The sequence below is a fragment of the Chlorocebus sabaeus genome, chromosome 24 (assembly GCF_047675955.1).
Source record: "Chlorocebus sabaeus isolate Y175 chromosome 24, mChlSab1.0.hap1, whole genome shotgun sequence".
Taxonomy (NCBI): Eukaryota; Metazoa; Chordata; class Mammalia; order Primates; family Cercopithecidae; genus Chlorocebus; species Chlorocebus sabaeus.
In genome coordinates this window covers 51,033,359-51,046,731 of record NC_132927.1, presented here as the reverse complement: position 1 = coordinate 51,046,731, position 13,373 = coordinate 51,033,359, and the positions used below count along the sequence as shown (strand labels likewise).

Below are 13,373 nucleotides of genomic sequence, written 5' to 3'. Positions count from 1 at the left end.
TAAAAAATTTGATGAGAGAATTTTCTCTTGTGAAACTTTTAGATAAACCTCTAGAAAAAAACCAGGAGAAAATCTTTGTGACCTTGAGCTAGGCGGAGTTTTAAAAAATAGAACACAAAAACCACAAACTATGAACAAAAAATTTATGTTGGCTTTCATCAAAGTTAGAAACTTTTACTCTTTAAGAAGTGTATTTTCTGTTAAGAAAATGAAGAGGCAAACCACAGAAAATATTTGCAAAATGTTTATCTAATAAAGGACTTGTATTTATGTGAAAGGAAAATAAGTCTTGGGGCCCCAGAATCACTAAGCTAAAGGGAAAAGTGAAGCTGGGAACTGCTTAGGGCAAATCTGCCTCCCATTCTATTGAAAGTTGTCCCTCTGCTTACTGAGATAGATGCATATCTGATTGCCTCCTTTGGAAGGGCTAATCAGAAACTCAAAATAATATAATCATTTTTCTCACCTGGAAGCCCCCCTCCCTACTTCAAGTTGTCCTGTCTTTCTGGACTAAGCCAATAAACATCTTGATTGATGTCTCATGTCTCCCTAAAATGTATAAAAGCAAGCTGTGCCCCGACCACCTTGGGCACATGTCGTCAGGACCTCATGAGGCCGTGTCCTGGGTGCGCGTCTTCAACCTTGGCAAAATAAACTTTCTAAATTAACTGAGACCTGTCTCAGATATTTGGGGTTCGCATTTAGAATGTATGAAGAACTCTTACAACTCAATAGTAAGAAGACAAACAGCTTGATTTTTAAAAAAGAAGATTTGAATAGATACTTCAAAGAAACTAATACAAATAACCAATAAACACATGAAAAAATACTCAATATTGTTAGTTCTTAGGGAAATGCAAATTAAAACCACAATGAACTATCACTTCACACCTGTTAGAATGGGTAAAATTAAAAGATGGTACCAAATGTTGGTGGATGTAGAGCAACCTGCCTCTTGTGCATTGCTGGTGGAAATGCAAAGTGGTCCAGCCGCTTTGGTAAACAGTTTGGCAGTTTCTTGTAAGTTAAATATATACTTCCATATGACCCAGCAGTCCCATTCTTATATGTTTATCCAAGAGAAATGAAAGCATGTGTCTACCGATTTGTAGCTTAATGTTCATAGCAGCTTTATCCACGATACCACCAAACTGGATATAACCCAAATGTCCTTCATCTGGTGAATAAACAAATCGCTGTATGTCCATTTAATGGAGTACTACTCTGCAGGAAAAAGGAGTGAACTACTGAAACATGTAACACCATGTATGAATCTAAGAACCTATGCTAAGTGAAAAAATGCTACACACGAAGGACTACATTTTGCATGTGATGCAAATGTATAAGGCATTCTGTAAAAGGCAAAACTACAGTGATAGCGTATCAGTGGTTGTGCAGGGGCTTGTGGGAGGAGGACTGACTGCAAAGAGCATAAGGGAACTTTTGGGGATGATGAAGTGTTTTGTGTCATGACTACACTTTATATAATAAGCTTACACAGTTGTCAAAAGTAATTGTACATTTCAAATTGATGTTTATTTATACCTCAGTAAAACTGATTTTTAAAAACTTAGGAGTTTTTTGGCCAGTGATTTATACAGGATAGGCGGGGGTCCCTAATCCCTGGGCCACAGACCTTCAGCAGTCCATGGCCTGTTAGGAACAGGACTGCACAGCAGGAGGTGATGGCGGGTGAGCAAGCAAAGCTTTTTCTGTATTTACAGCCCCTCCCCATCACTTGCGTTACCACCTGAGCTCCACCTCCTGTCAGATCAGCAGCGGCATTAGATTATCATAGGAGGATGAACCTTACTGTGAACTGTGGGTGTGAGGGATCTAGGTTGTGTGCTCCTTATGAGAATGTAATGTCTGATGATCTGAGGTGGAACAATTTCATCCTGATATCACCCTCCCACCTGCTGTCCATGCAAAAATTGTCTGCCACAAAACTGGTCCCTGGTACCAAAAAGGTTGCGGACTGCTGAGATTGACAGTGGATTCAGATTAGTTTAGATATGAATTTGTTATAGGCATTAAAATGATTTTGAAATAATAATTAGTATTACTGAATTGAGTTGCAAAGAGTTTACTAATTATCAGCGTCAGGTCAAGTTTAGCTTAGTATTCTCTTATTAATGAGATAGAAATAAGACATAAATGTATTGAAGAAGTTACTAGATCAGAAAATGAGTGTCACAGATAATTCAGGAAGAAAACTTGGGGGCTGATTTTGAGTCCCCCCTTTGGCAGAAATCTTTACTGGATCTGATATTGTTTATGACCAATTTCTAGAAATCATCACTTTCTTTTGCCTCTGATAAACTACTTTTACAATTTTTCTCCTCCTGTCCTCTTTTTCCTTCTCATTTGTTGGCTCCTTTTTTTTTTTTTTTTTTTTCTTCAAGGTTGATCCCCTCAGGGTTCTATGATTGGTTTTTTGTTGGTTGGTTGGTTGGTCTCTGCTTTTTATGGTGGTCTTTGCCATTTTCCGTGTCTTCAGGATATTGGCATCTCTCTAGCTTCATGTGCTTATTTCTATGTACCTTTTGAATATATTCACCTGGATATCCTGTAGACACTCCAAACTTAACATGTTTAATTCTCTACTCCTTATCTTTTGGTATGGTTTGGGTGTCCCCACCCAAATCTCACCTTGAATTTTAGCTCCCATAATTCCCATTGTTGTGGGAGGGACCTGGTGGGAGATAATTGAATCATGGGGTAGTTTTCCCCATACTGTTCTCACGGTAGTGAATAAGTCTCACAATATCTGATGATCTTATAAGGAGTTTCCCTTTTCACTTGGCTCTCATCCTCTCTTGCCTGCTGCCATGTAAGACATGACTTTTGCCTTCTGACAGGATTGTGAGGCCTCCCAGCCATGTGGAACTATAAGTCCATTCAACCTTTTTTTCTTTATAATTTACCCAGTCTCTGGTATGTCTTTATCAGCAGTGTGAAAATGGACTAATACAGTTAAATTGGTACTGGAAGTGAGGCAGTGCTGTAAAGATACCTGAAAATGTGGAAGCAACTTTGGAACTGGGTAACAGGCAGAGGTTAGAATAGTTTGGAGGGCTCAGAGGAAGACAGGAAAATATGGGAAAGTTTGAAACTTCTGGAGACTTGTTGAATGACTTTGAACAAAATGGTGATAATAATATGGACAATGAAATCCAGGCTGAGGTGGTCTCAGATGGAGATGAGCAACTTGTTGGGGACTGGAGCAAAGGTCACTCTTGTTATGCTTTAGCAAAGAGACTGGAAGCATTTTGCTCCTGCCTAGAACTCTGGAACTTTGGACTTGAGAGAAATGATCTGAAATTGGAACTTACGTTTAAAAGGGAAGCAGAGCGTAAAGGTTTGGAAAATTTGCAGCCTGACAGTGGCGATAGAAAAGAAAAACCCATTTTTTGAGGAGAAATTCAAGCTGGCTACAGAAATTTGCGTAAGTAAAGAGGAGCCTAATCACCAAGACAATGGGGAAAATGTCGCCAGGGCATGTCAGAGGTTTTCACAGCAGCCACTCCCATCACAGACCTGGAGGCCCAGGAGGAAAAAATGGTTTCGAAGGCTGGGCCCAGGTCCCCCGTGCTGTGTGCAGTGTAGGGGACTTGGTGCCCTGTGCCCCAGTTGCTCCAGCTGTGGCTAAAAGGAGCCAAGGTACAGCTTGGGCCGTCGCTTCAGAAGGTGCAAGCCCTAAGCCTTGGCAGCTTACACATGATGTTGAGCCTGTGGGTGCACAGAAGTCAAGAATTGAGGTTTGAGAACCTCCACCTGGATTTCAGAGGACGTATGGAAAACTCCTGAATGTTCGGGCAGAAGTCAGCTATGGTGCAGGACCCTCATGGAGAACCTCTACTAGGGCAACGTGGGAGGGAAATGTGGGGTTGAAGCTTCCACACAGAGTCCCTGCGGCACTGTCTAGTGGAGCTGTAAGAAGAGGGCCACTGTCTTCCAGACCCCAGAGTGGTAGATTCATTGACAGCTTGCACCATGTGCCTGGAAAAGCCTCAGACACTCAGTGCTAGCCCGTGAAAGCAGCTGCAGAGGAGGCTGTACCCTGCAAAGCCACAGGGGTGGAGCTGCCCCAGACCATGGGAACCCACCTCTTGCATCAGCGTGACCTGGATGTGAGACTTGGAGTCAAAGAAGATCATTTTGGAGCTTTGAGATTTGACTGCGCTGCTGGATTTTGGACTTGCATGGGCCCTGTAGCCCCTTTGTTTTGGCCAGTTTCTCCCATTTGGAACAGGTATATTTACCCATTGCCTGTAGTCCCATTGTATCTAGAAAGTAACTAACTTGATTTTGATTTTACAGGGTCATAGGTGGAAGGGACTTGCTTTGTCTCAGATGAGACTTTGGATTGTGAACTTTGAGTTAATACTGAAATGAGTTGGAGGACTGTTGGGAAGGCATGATTGGTTTTGAAATGTGAGGACATGAGATTTGGGAGGGGCTGGGGTGGGATGATATGGTTTGGCTGTGTCCCCATCCAAATCTCATCTTGAATTATAGTTCCCATAATTCTCATGTGTTATGGGAGGGATCCAGTGGGAGATAATTGAATCACAGAGACAGTTTCGCTCATACTGTTCTTGTGGTAGTGAATAAGTCTCACAAGATCTGATGATTTTGTAAGGGGTTTCTCTTTTTGCTTGGCTCTCATTCTCTCTTGCCTGCCACCATGTAAGACATGCCTTTCACCTTCCACCGTGATTGTGAGGCCTCCCCAGCCACATGGAACTGTGGGTCCATTAAACCTCTTTTTCTTTATAAATTACCCAGTCTCTGGTATGTCTTTATCAGCAGCATGAAAATGGACTAATACATCTTTTCTTTCATGTTTGCTTTGCCTCCTTAGTTCTTCTTCATTTATCCAGGCTCCCAACAATAGAAAATTTGCCTTTGTCCTTGGGTTCTTCCTTTCCTTTATCCATTTGACCTCACAGGTCATTGATCCTGTTGCTTCTGAGAGCATAAAGCAGGAGAGCAACCCATCCAGGGCCTGGTTCCCTAGGCCCTGGCCACCCTCAACCAATGTGACTAATGAGGGTCTACGTTGGACCCTGTCTATATTGTGGCCAGTGTGTAGCTACTCCATTGAACCAGTAGCCCCTTATCCTGTGTTCATTAATGGGCCTGTCCCCCTTTCACATTGTCCCCAGAGTTTCTTCATTTAAAATGTGTGATCCTTTTTCTCTCTTGGTTAAAAAACATCTTTTGTTTTTTGTTGCTTAAAGTCAAAATGAAGTCATATTCCTTTTTTTTTTTTTTTTTTTTCTGAGAGGGACCCTCGCTCTGTTGCCCAGGCTGGAGTGCAGTGGTGTGATCTCAGCTCACTGCAACCTCCGCCTCCTGGTTTCAACCAATTCTCCTGCCTTAGCCTCCCTAGTAGCTGGGAATACAGGTGCCCGCCACCACGCCTGGCTAATTTTTTTGTATTTTTAGTCGAGACAGGGTTTCACCGATTTAGCCAGGATGGTCTTGATTTCCTAAGCTCCTGATCCGCCCGCCTCGGCCTCCCAAAGTGCTGGAATTACAGGTGTGAGCCACCACACCCAGCTAAAATTTCAAATTAAATATTTCTGAGCTTAATTCTTCCTATCCCAAGAATAATATATTTTTTCTCCCCTTCTGGAAGTTCTTTTTGATACATCAGTATTCCCAGTTAAGAGTAAAGAGAGAGTGTAAGCTCTGGAATCACATTGCTTGACTCCTTCACTTATAAACTGGATGGCTATAGGCAAGTTATTTTAGCTTCCTGTGCCTCTGTTTCCTAATCTATAAAATATGGATAAAGTATGCTTTCCTCATATGGTTGATGTGAGGGTTAAATGAGATAATATAGATGAAGCACTTCAGTGCTTGGCACATAGTAAGTTCTCAATAAAGGTTGATTCTTGTTATCGTCATCCTTGAGAGAACACTGGAAAATCCATTATTTTGGATTGTTTCCGTGGTTATTTCTACATGGAATCTCTCTGGAAAACCAATGAGTCCTTCAGGTAGATTCAAGCCATCTTCCTCACTTACTGTGGGTTGGGCTGTTGTGGCCTGGCACAAACCACCCTCATAACCTGGCAACCCAGCAGCCTGGTCTGTAGATAGAGCCTTGTCCCCCAAGGCACTCCATGTCACCTGGGTGTAAAGTTTCAGTCTCAACCAATTCTCCTTTTCCTTATTCTCCAAGTCTTGTTCTCCAAGAGCAGCTGGATTCCTTCCTTTTCTCGGTGCATCTCCATTTTACATATGAGGCAACTGAAGAGAAGTTTAAGTACAGCAAGTCCTCACTTGATGTCGATAGGTTCTTGGAAACTTCTACTTCAAACAGAATGATGTATATTGAAACCAGTTTTACCATAGGCTAATTGATATAAATAAGAATTAAGTTCCTATGGCATATTTCTGGTCACAAAAATATCACCAAACTATTTTAAATAAAGAGCAGAACATAATATACATATTGAAATAAATGAGAGCAGTATGTATAAGAAAGATTGATAAAATCAAGTTAGATAATTGTAACATTTACCCAATTATTCCAGTCCACGGTTGAGGGTGGCCAGGGCTTAGGGTGCAAGTTGGGAACCAACGCTGGATGGGACGCCATTCTATTGCAGGGCTCTGGTTCTCTCGCTCGTGCGCTCTCTCTCTCTCTCTCTTGCTCGTGTTCTCTCTCTCTCTCTCTCTCACACACACACACACACACACACACACACACACACACACACACATATCCCTCACCCTCACTTAGACTGGGACACTTTAGACATACCAGTTAACTTTGAAGTGCACATCTTTGGGATGTGGGAGGAAATCCAAGTATCCAGAGAAAACCCACACAGAGAATGTGTGAACTCCACACATTGGTGCCTGCCAGGAGTCAATTTTTTTACTTCTCAAAATTATAAGAAAACAGTGTTGAATGAAACTGATGTTGTTTGAGGACCTGCTGTAACTTGTCTAAGATCATTCAGTAGTAAGATTCATGCTCTTAACCACTACATGGTAGTCATCCCAGTTTAGCCCCAGGTAGTCTTTCTAAACACTTTGCTTTTCTTTGGAGACAGGGTCTTGCTCTTCACCTGGGCGGAAGTGTAGTGGAGCAATCAGGGCTAACTGCAGCCTCAGCCTCCTGGGCTCAAATGATCCTCCCACCTCAGTCTCCTGAGTAGCTGGGACCATAGGTGCATACCGCTACACCCAACTTTTTTTTTTTTTTTTAGAGATGGGATCTCACTATGTTACCTAGATTAGTCTTGAACTCCTGGGCGCAAGCCATCCTCCCACCTCAGCCTCCAAAGTGCTGGGATTACAGGTATGAACCACTATGCCCAACCTGCTTACTCATCCTTAAGTAATCAGCTCTGTTGTCTCTGCTTTTCCACTTGCACATGCAGTTACCTCTCCTTCCTCTGCCCTCCATACTTTGCTTATTCCTCTTTTATGGCACTTGCAACATTGCATTGTCCTTCTCCCGTGGTGAACCAAGTTCATTGAGGTTAAGAAAGCACCCTGTCTTATTTATCCTTGTGACTTTAGCTTTTAGCACACAGCCCAACATATAGCAAATGCTCAAGAATTGTGAAATGAATGAAGAATGAACGATGCAGAGGAACCTATAGATGTTGGTAGTCTGTGAATTATAGAGTCAATTAGACTGTAACCCCATTTCATGCCTCCCAGATTTGGGCATCAGGGCATGCAAGAATGTTCTAGAAGCCAGACAATAAATGACATGTGTTCCTGCAGCAAATGATTTTAGGCAAAGAGAAAATAGATATAGATATCCAGGATGGGGAAACATAGCAGAAAAATATCATTTAAAATGTGAGTATATGGGATGAGTGGTAATGCACAGTAGATCAGAAGTTGAGTGAGGGTTTTGGCTCAATTACCTCTAGTGGTAAAGGACATGTTAACTCCTTGGTGCTAGGAGCAGAGCCCCAAGCAGCCTTTCTGCTTCAAGTTCAGAATATCTGTTAATATATTCAACATACCCCTGTTTTATCTTTAGAAATTCATGCAAATATTGCATTCTATTTTATTATCTATGAGTTTGATTTAGCGTGAACTTTTTTTTCTCTCCCCAGTCACTCATCCTCTAGTGAAATAGATGCCGTGGGAACATGTGTCATTTATCCTCTGGCTTCTAGCACATTCTAGCATGCCCCGATGTCCACATCTGGGAGTTATAGAATGGGGTACAGTCTAATATGGCGGCACATTAGATTTCTGTGATTTGGGGGATTGCCTACTCAGGAGTATTATGTCATAGAACTGAGGAGAGTGAGTTCATCCTGTTCTGACTAATGAGGCTGTCCCTGGAAGGCCGCATTCATTTGGAGGCACCTCATTACCGGATTGTTGGGGACCAGCTGGAGAGAGTTCACAGAAGACCCACAGGATGATTAAGAGACTAGAGGGGCTGACGGATGAAGAAAGTATAAATGAAAACCGTATAACTTGTCTAAACCACGATAGCAGAAATAGACAACTGTATAAATATCTCAAGAGTATAAACTTGATGGAGGAGGGTAATATTTTATGGTGGGATTTAGGGTTGGGGAGTATAAACCAAGAGTGGAATTAAGCCATAGTAAATGTAAACTAATAATCCAAAGTGTCTGATATATTCTTGGAACCTGCTTAGTTAGACTACCCTAACCTATGCGCTTTTTGATAATTGGATGATTTGTTTTTTTAAGTTCATGTCCCTGGACTCATGGCTGGTGCTTCTCTGTGGAGAATGCTGGAGATTACATCTTACAAAGCAAACACCTTTCTTTTGTCTTGTCATTTGGTGGACATCAGTAGGTGATATCAGAACTTCTGTGTGCTGCCACTAGCTCTGTATGCACCAAAATTTTGAAATGGACTTTTATATCATGTTTTTCATGGCTCTCTCTCTCTCTCTCTCTCTCTCTGTGTGTGTGATCACAGCTCATGGCAGCCTCAAACTTCTGGGCTTAGGAGATCCTTCTGCCTTAGCTTCCGAGTAGCTAGGACAACAGGGGCATATGTGAAAGTGTGGTCTAGGAGACCAGCAGCATCAGCATTACCTGTGAACCTGTTAGAGATACAGAATGTTGAGCCCCTTCTCATACTGACTGCTCTAGAGTCTAAACCATGTTTCTCAAACTTCAGCATGCATAGGACTCACCTGGGGATCTTGTGAAAGTAGACTCTGAAATAGCAGGGCTGAACACCATACTAGCCATGGGGAGGCAATGATATGACCTGGTCAGTGTTCCTTGGGGAGTCCACAATCTATTAGGAGGACTGCTATATAAACAAATAATTTCAATACAGACTAATAAATGCTATTACAGAGGTATCTTCAGCAGAGAAGTACCACAAAGGAGGAAGTGGTTGATTCTATCTGGTATGGGTAGAGTCCTCAGAGAGGCCTTGGAGCAGGACCAGAGAAGGGGGAGTGCTTGAGTTGAGTTTTGAAGCTCAGTAGAGATGCTGAAGCATTGGGGTGAGCATGGTAGCTCATGGTAGGGACAGTAAAGCTTACATTAGAACTAGGAGTTATTTGATTTAATAATCAAATAGCTGATTACAGGGTTGGAAACCTACTAAGATCATAGTGAATAGAAATAAAAGTTCAGGCCGGGTGTGGTGGCTCATGCCTGTAATCCTAGCACTTTGGGAAGCTGAGGCGGGCAAATCACCTGTGGTCAGGAGTTCAAGACCAGCCTGGCCAACATGGTGAAACCCTGTCTCTACCAAAAATACAAAAACTAGCCGGACATAGTAGTGCGCACCTGTAGTCCCAGCTACTAGGGAGGCTGAGGCAGGAGAATAGCTTGAACCCAGGAGGTGGAGGTTGTAGTGAGGCGGTGAGCCAAGATCATGCCACTGCACTGTAGCCTGGGCAATAGAACGAGACTCTATCTCAAAAACAAAAACAAAGAAAAGTTCAGTACAATCTGTTATCTTAATTTCTTTATACCATTTTCTTATTTCAGAAAGGATAACTTGCCCATTCTCTTGCTTATTTAAGGAAAATCAGTCCCCCCCAAAAATGTGTTCTCCAGAAATAGAAACTTTTTACATGTTCTTGCAACATTAAGAATTTGAAAAACACTGAAAGGTACAATACAGGTAGAAAATAAAAATTATTTATAATTCCATATACCAAGAAATGATCACTATTAATATTTTTCTATTTTTCCTTTCAGTCTTCTTTATGTAATGTTATATTTCTAAATGTGGGCTTGTGCTACATAAACAGTTTTGTGCCTGCTTTTTTATTCAACATTTTGTTTGTGAGCATTTCCCTATGTTGTTTATTCCCTAAAAGTGTCATTTAAAAATTCCTCATATAGTATTCTACATAGGGATCTCTTACAGCTTATGTATATAGTCTGTTGTTTGTGGATCCTTTAAGCTGGTTCCAGTTGCCAGTTGACCCAGGTTTTGGCTCTTGTACTTGGCAAGTCTGTTGGCTTTATTTATTTATTTATTTATTTATTTATTTGAGACTGGATCTGGCTCTGTTGCTCAGGCTGGAGTGCAGTGGCATGATCTCAGCTCACTACAACCTCTGCCTCCTGGGCTCAAGCCAACCCCGACCTCAGCCTGCAAGTAGCTGGGACCACAGGTGCCTGCCACCATGCCTGGCTAATTTTTGTATTTTTTGTAGAGATGGGGTTTTGTTATGTTGCCCAGGCTGGTCTTGAACTCTTGGGCTCAAGTGATCTGCCTGCCTTGGCCTCCCAAAGTACTGGGATTACAGGCGTGAACTACCGTGCCCGGCCATGTTGCTGTATTTTAAACTAGATACATATACTTACTTATTTTTAATGATAAAAGTTTGCCAACTTAATTTCATTTGCTAGTCTTCACTCATTCTGTTCTTTTAGCATTTTGTGCTTTCTTCCTTAGTTTTCCATAGTAGAGAGGCAGTAGGGTAGTCATTAAAAGCATGGATCCTGGGTCCGGGTTGTCTGAGTTTGACTCAGCTCCACTACTCACTGTGTGTTTTCCTGGAAAAGGACTTTAACCTTTTTGTGTCCCAGTTTCCTCATCTGTAAAATAGGGATAATTGTATCTGTGTTAAAATAGGGATAATTGTATCTGTGAGTTTGTATGTATGAAGTACTGAGAACAGTTCCTGCCATATGGTAAGACTGTCTCTGCATTTACTAATTAGTAGTCTCTTCTCATTTGTCTTATGGTGGCTGTTTGTATATGCATTGCCATAAACCCCCTTTCTGCTACATTTTTGGTTCATGAATATCTTTGAGAGTTATAAACTGACTTCACTGCACTTTATTTAGTGACTTTATTTTGAAAGTTCACGGATTTTCCCCTGACTCGTAGTAGCAGGTTTTACTGTTTTAAATATAAAATCAACTTTATTTAAGCATGTGTTGGAAATGCATATGTGGGCACGAAGGGAGCAGACTGCATAGGCTGATAGATTGGGCTTTAAAGCTCTTTGGAGGTTTCTCCTTTCCAGCTGAATATTGTCTCAATTCCTTATCATGGCATATAAGGCCCTCCGTAACCCAGTTCTGTCTGTGCTTTCATCTCACTTGTCTTTGTGGTTGCTCCAGACCCTGTGCTGCAGCCCCATTATATTCAAACTGGGTATGTGGTTGTGCTGAAGGTTACTCTTTAAGTCTGTGGCCTAGTTTGCTTCTACTGAAGAATGGACTTACACCTGTAATCCCAGCACTTTGGGAGGCCAAGGCAGGAGGATCTCTTGAGCTCAGGAGTTAGAGACCAGCCTGAGCAACATGGCAAAACCCCGTCTCTACAAAAAATACAAATAAAAAATTAGCCAGGTGTGGTAGTGCATGCCTGCAGTCCCAGCTACTTGGGAGGCTGAGGCGGGAGGATCACTTGAGCCCAGGAGGTCAAGGCTGTAGTGAGCTGTAATCATGCCACTGCACTCCAACCTGGGTGACGGAGAAAGACCCTGTCAAAAAAAAAAAAAAAAAAAACCTGTGTCTAATTCTGAAGCTCAGTGCTCTTAACCTCTATGCTGAATCATGAAAAAGAATAAAATCATAAGGATAGGGAAGTATTTGGGGACACTGAACTGAAAGAAGCTCTGGCACTTCTCAGCTGAAGAAATAGTTATAGACAGTGAGTTTGCCAGTTGACTTTTCTTGTGGAGTCAGAGGCCTCAAGGAAACTATGTGGAGTTTTAATTGAGAATGCTTGGTCAGAGTTGACTAATTCTTGGTTATTTTTAGTGTCTCGATTTCCACTGCCTGTTGTACCTTCTCTTTGTTTTTTTTCTGGGGAATCTTTTTCGCAAATAAAAACCTGTTCCAACTAACCCTATTTTCTTTTTTGGACAGGATCCTGGGGCATCCTTTGGCAGCCGATTGCACCCTGCACTAGAGAGAAGTCCAGGAATGATATATTCTTGGGCTGTATTTCTCTACCCTGGAATTCATCCAGTTCATCCCAGAAACACTGACCTGGTTACTGTGACAAAGTCTGATGGATAGACCCTTTCTGTTGACCTTGCGGCGTTTTTCTTTCATGTGGAAGTTGGAAGACAAGGTGAAAGGGGCCAAAAGTGACCTGCCTTGGTGAATAGGAGTGCTCTACTTGGTTCTCAGAACATGGGCCCTCGTTTAAAGGTAAGGTAATAGACTGACTTGAGCTTTAGTTATTGGGATGTAGAACATGGATCCAGTGAGCAGTTCCTAAGCCTTTTTAGCAAGGGATAGCTGTTGAAGTATACAGTTGCAGTGAGAATTGACTTTGTCCCCAGCAGAGCATTTTTAAATATGAAGAAACCAGTTCTCCATTTTTGGGAAACGACTTTTTCACAACTGATATTCAATGTTGGGGCTAAAATTTAGTTGCTATTGTAATTAAAAATCTTTATGCTCCGAAAAAGCAGAGGATTTTAAAATATGTATGTTAATCAACTTTCTAACAGTCCCTTGAGACAGATATTTTCAAGTATTTTTCCCCTTTTGTAGGTAATGTGAGCCAAAATGCTATAGTATTAAGCAACCAGACCAGGATCCTTCGTAAGCAAGTGATATTTCTGCACTAGAGAATTGGCATTGCATTCCACTTTTCTTTGTCATGCTTTATTTATATTTCAAAAGATTAAAAAAAGAGCCATAGGAGTTTATCTTTCTAATTTTAGCTTTGCTATGAGATTCGTCACAGTAAGATTGGATAGTGTTTCTCATACTTTGTTTTACCTGTTTTCGTAAATCTTTTTTTCCCCAAATACTTCACTATCCTTATGACTTTATTCTTTTTCATGATTCACTATAGAGGTTAAGTGCATTGAGCTTCAGAGTTAGACACAGCCTTTTTTTTTTTTTTTTTTTGGGAGACTGGGTCTTTCTCTGTCTCCAGGCTGGAGTTCTGTAGCA

General features: G+C 41.6%; 1 protein-coding gene across 4 annotated transcripts in view; it reads left to right on the top strand.

The window, feature by feature from the left end:
* AREL1 (apoptosis resistant E3 ubiquitin protein ligase 1) overlaps nucleotides 1-13,373 on the top strand; it is a 51,761-nt gene that overhangs the window by 8,745 nt on the left and 29,643 nt on the right. For all 4 annotated transcript variants that reach the window (XM_037984245.2, XM_037984243.2, XM_037984244.2 and 1 more), the window contains exon 2: nucleotides 12,330-12,617. The gene's annotated coding sequence lies outside the window, so the exon portion shown is untranslated. The remainder of the gene's footprint in view (nucleotides 1-12,329; nucleotides 12,618-13,373) is intronic.